This window comes from Schistocerca piceifrons, unplaced genomic scaffold (assembly GCF_021461385.2).
Source record: "Schistocerca piceifrons isolate TAMUIC-IGC-003096 unplaced genomic scaffold, iqSchPice1.1 HiC_scaffold_936, whole genome shotgun sequence".
In the NCBI taxonomy this organism is placed as follows: domain Eukaryota; kingdom Metazoa; phylum Arthropoda; class Insecta; order Orthoptera; family Acrididae; genus Schistocerca; species Schistocerca piceifrons.
This window is the reverse complement of record NW_025729208.1, coordinates 4,778,325-4,783,324: the sequence shown is the minus strand read 5'-3', so window position 1 is coordinate 4,783,324 and position 5,000 is coordinate 4,778,325. Positions and strand designations below refer to the sequence as shown.

Sequence of the window (5,000 nt, the reverse complement as noted above, 5' to 3'; positions counted from 1 at the left end):
TAACCTAACCCATGTTGTGCCTTAACCTAACCCATGTTGTGCCTTAACCTAACCCACGTTGTGCCTTAACCTAACCCACGTTGTGCCTTAACCTAACCCACGTTGTGCCTTAACCTAACCCACGTTGTGCCTTAACCTAACCCACGTTGTGCCTTAACCTAACCCACGTTGTGCCTTAACCTAACCCACGTTGTGCCTTAACCTAACCCACGTTGTCCCCTAAAGTAACCCACGTTGTCCCCTAACGTAACCCACGTTGTCCCCTAACGTAACCCATGTTGTCGCCTAAACCTGCTCTGTAATTGTTATACGACTCGTTCAATTAGTGTAGTGTTGCCCACCCGCAACCCTCGCAATATAGTTCGCTACTCGCACTGCCCGCTCCCCTGTGTATCGCTTCATGTTAAACACCTTGCAAGTCTTGCTGACTTTCCACATGCTCCTGCTGTACACTGTAATGTGGATGGCAGCAGGACGTACATGCCGCCCCTCCCCACGTCCCCACCTTGCCCCCCTGCCTTCGCAAGCTGGTTGGTGAGAAGTTTGCATGTTCAATGCCCTTCGCATGCGACGTACTCAGGCTACGTTGTGGTGCGGCCTGTGTCAACCGTCCGCTAATGTCGTACGCGTAAACCACAATCTGTACTGCACATTCGTCCTTATGTACCGAATGATACATCGTGGCACATGTGTGACCGTACAACGACTGCGCCCAAAAACGGCGGACCATACAGTGCAAATATTGTGCACGCAGCTACGTGTCGTCTCCCTATGAGAGCTGGATTGCAGTGTGGTACGCCATAGAGACGTGTGGGAGGAACGGACGCCGTGGATGGCGATCAGCATGAGCTGTCTGTTGATGTATTCGGACCTAGTCGTCTCTCCTCACACACCGTGATGGCATGGTGCACCGCGTTCCATATCTGCGACATGCTACAGAGGCCGGTTGACAGTCGTTCGAGCAATGGACATCGCATACGTACGGGGGCCACCTTCCACGTATTGTCTAGGCGTGCACATTTTGTTGCGTGTATGTGGGCAGACGTAGTGTGGCGTGACACCTGACACAGGCATGCAATAATCGTTGAAGTTGCAAATGGCGATGGACGCCTGCGTTTTCTGGTGAAGTTACGCAAATGAACAAATGGTAACCTGTTGTGGTGCGGTTGTTCTCGCTAGGGGTGAATCGGTGATGGCGACGATAGGTTGAGGTACGAACCGGTTGTTCCAGCGATACCCACCATGCCGACGAAACTGAACGGCATCTGGGTGTGAAGCGATACGCGGCGGTGGCTGGGTGGGACCGTCCCCGGCCGGTGAGGGGGCGCCTCCCGGCGTGCTGGCCGCGCGGTGCGTGGGCGCACGCGCTACAGCCGGCTGGTGGGGGCGGCCAGTGGCAGGCGCGCCGGCCGACGGACGCGGCAGGCGTCGCAGCTGCGCGCCGGCGCACCCTGCGCGCGGCGCCGTGCGGCCAAAGTAGGTCCTCGCGGGCCCGGTGCGAAGCGCGGTGGACATCTTCAGTGTGCTGGTCCGATTGAGGACTGTGTGCGTTGAGGATGCGCCGCCGCCCGGCGCTCGGCGCCGCGACGCCGTCTGCTGCTCGGTCGCCCCAGCGGTTCTCGCTGGTGGTTTGTATCGCAGCTGTGCGGATGTGTTGGCGCGTGCGCTGTGCTGGGAGAGTTCGCTTCGGCACCCAAGTGGGGCTTTTGTCCTTCTGTGGCGCTGGCGTTGGAGCTGCCGGTCACCGTAGGTGGCGCGTGTTGTCTCCCGCCGGCAATGCCACGACAGCACGCTCCCGGGCCTCTGTCGGCAGCGGCAAGCTCAGTTGGGAGCACGGGTGGTCGCACCGAAAGCGTCTACTCGCCTAACTCCGGGCGATTGCGCCTCTCTCGAACCCGACCAAGTACTTGGGACGGCGCTGCGCGCCGCCGGGACCTGAGAGGGTTTCGAGGTGTATTGTGCAGGGGAGCTCAGCCTCCTCCTGTTTGCAGAATGATTGAGCGGACGCTTGCGTGTTCGCGCGGGCCCCCGGGACACACTCCCGGGCGGCCGGCTGCTCAGCTCTAGTTGACGCAGCTCCCTGGTTGATCCTGCCAGTAGTCATATGCTTGTCTCAAAGATTAAGCCATGCATGTCTCAGTACAAGCCGCATTAAGGTGAAACCGCGAATGGCTCATTAAATCAGTTATGGTTCCTTAGATCGTACCCACGTTACTTGGATAACTGTGGTAATTCTAGAGCTAATACATGCAAACAGAGTCCCGACCAGAGATGGAAGGGACGCTTTTATTAGATCAAAACCAATCGGTCGGCTCGTCCGGTCCGTTTGCCTTGGTGACTCTGAATAACTTTGGGCTGATCGCACGGTCCTCGTACCGGCGACGCATCTTTCAAATGTCTGCCTTATCAACTGTCGATGGTAGGTTCTGCGCCTACCATGGTTGTAACGGGTAACGGGGAATCAGGGTTCGATTCCGGAGAGGGAGCCTGAGAAACGGCTACCACATCCAAGGAAGGCAGCAGGCGCGCAAATTACCCACTCCCGGCACGGGGAGGTAGTGACGAAAAATAACGATACGGGACTCATCCGAGGCCCCGTAATCGGAATGAGTACACTTTAAATCCTTTAACGAGTATCTATTGGAGGGCAAGTCTGGTGCCAGCAGCCGCGGTAATTCCAGCTCCAATAGCGTATATTAAAGTTGTTGCGGTTAAAAAGCTCGTAGTTGGATTTGTGTCCCACGCTGTTGGTTCACCGCCCGTCGGTGTTTAACTGGCATGTATCGTGGGACGTCCTGCCGGTGGGGCGAGCCGAAGGCGTGCGACCGCCTCGTGCGTGCTCGTGCGTCCCGAGGCGGACCCCGTTGAAATCCTACCAGGGTGCTCTTTATTGAGTGTCTCGGTGGGCCGGCACGTTTACTTTGAACAAATTAGAGTGCTTAAAGCAGGCAAGCCCGCCTGAATACTGTGTGCATGGAATAATGGAATAGGACCTCGGTTCTATTTTGTTGGTTTTCGGAACCCGAGGTAATGATTAATAGGGACAGGCGGGGGCATTCGTATTGCGACGTTAGAGGTGAAATTCTTGGATCGTCGCAAGACGAACAGAAGCGAAAGCATTTGCCAAGTATGTTTTCATTAATCAAGAACGAAAGTTAGAGGTTCGAAGGCGATCAGATACCGCCCTAGTTCTAACCATAAACGATGCCAGCCAGCGATCCGCCGCAGTTCCTCCGATGACTCGGCGGGCAGCCTCCGGGAAACCAAAGCTTTTGGGTTCCGGGGGAAGTATGGTTGCAAAGCTGAAACTTAAAGGAATTGACGGAAGGGCACCACCAGGAGTGGAGCCTGCGGCTTAATTTGACTCAACACGGGAAACCTCACCAGGCCCGGACACCGGAAGGATTGACAGATTGATAGCTCTTTCTTGATTCGGTGGGTGGTGGTGCATGGCCGTTCTTAGTTGGTGGAGCGATTTGTCTGGTTAATTCCGATAACGAACGAGACTCTAGCCTGCTAACTAGTCGCGTGACATCCTTCGTGCTGTCAGCGATTACTTTTCTTCTTAGAGGGACAGGCGGCTTCTAGCCGCACGAGATTGAGCAATAACAGGTCTGTGATGCCCTTAGATGTTCTGGGCCGCACGCGCGCTACACTGAAGGAATCAGCGTGTCTTCCTAGGCCGAAAGGTCGGGGTAACCCGCTGAACCTCCTTCGTGCTAGGGATTGGGGCTTGCAATTGTTCCCCATGAACGAGGAATTCCCAGTAAGCGCGAGTCATAAGCTCGCGTTGATTACGTCCCTGCCCTTTGTACACACCGCCCGTCGCTACTACCGATTGAATGATTTAGTGAGGTCTTCGGACTGGTACGCGGCATTGACTCTGTCGTTGCCGATGCTACCGGAAAGATGACCAAACTTGATCATTTAGAGGAAGTAAAAGTCGTAACAAGGTTTCCGTAGGTGAACCTGCGGAAGGATCATTACCGACTAGACTGCATGTCTTTCGATGTGCGTGTCGTGTCGCGCAACACGCTACCTGTACGGCTCGCCGTAGCCGTGCGCCGCGTGCGGAACCACGCGTGCCTCTCAAAACTAGCGGCAATGTTGTGTGGTACGAGCGCTGAAGCGCTGGAGCGGCTGGCCTGCGGCACCTGGCGCCTGGCGCCGGTTTTGAATGACTTTCGCCCGAGTGCCTGTCCGCTCCGGTGTGGAGCCGTACGACGCCCGTCGGCCGTGAGGCCGTTGGACACAGAACGCTGGAACAGGGGCCGCCACACGCCTCACTCCCGCCTATGCGACCGTCTCGAAAGAGACGGCGGAAACTGAGAAAAGATCACCCAGGACGGTGGATCACTCGGCTCGTGGGTCGATGAAGAACGCAGCAAATTGCGCGTCGACATGTGAACTGCAGGACACATGAACATCGACGTTTCGAACGCACATTGCGGTCCATGGATTCCGTTCCCGGGCCACGTCTGGCTGAGGGTCGGCTACGTATACTGAAGCGCGCGGCGTTTGCCCCGCTTCGCAGACCTGGGAGTGTCGCGGCCGCCTGTGGGGCCGGCCGCGTCTCCTCAAACGTGCGATGCGCGCCCGTCGCCTGGCGGTTCGCATACCGGTACTTTCTCGGTAGCGTGCACAGCCGGCTGGCGGTGTGGCGTGCGACACCTCGTACAACGACCTCAGAGCAGGCGAGACTACCCGCTGAATTTAAGCATATTACTAAGCGGAGGAAAAGAAACTAACAAGGATTCCCCCAGTAGCGGCGAGCGAACAGGGAAGAGTCCAGCACCGAACCCCGCAGGCTGCCGCCTGTCGTGGCATGTGGTGTTTGGGAGGGTCCACTACCCCGACGCCTCGCGCCGAGCCCAAGTCCAACTTGAATGAGGCCACGGCCCGTAGAGGGTGCCAGGCCCGTAGCGGCCGGTGCGAGCGTCGGCGGGACCTCTCCTTCGAGTCGGGTTGCTTGAGAGTGCAGCTCCAAGTGGGTGGTAAAC

At 57.1% G+C, this 5,000-nt stretch overlaps 2 non-coding genes and 1 pseudogene across 2 annotated transcripts; all 3 read left to right on the top strand.

Moving 5' to 3' along the window:
- The first annotated feature begins 2,077 nt into the window (after positions 1-2,077).
- Positions 2,078-3,986, top strand: LOC124772127. Its single transcript, XR_007013801.1, has one exon. It is a non-coding gene; the product is annotated as a small subunit ribosomal RNA (ribosomal RNA).
- Positions 3,987-4,337: 351 nt separating this feature from the next.
- Positions 4,338-4,492, top strand: LOC124771792. The gene has a single exon (XR_007013504.1). It is a non-coding gene; the product is annotated as a 5.8S ribosomal RNA (ribosomal RNA).
- Positions 4,493-4,680: 188 nt separating this feature from the next.
- LOC124771626 overlaps positions 4,681-5,000 on the top strand; it is a 4,222-nt pseudogene continuing 3,902 nt past the window's right edge.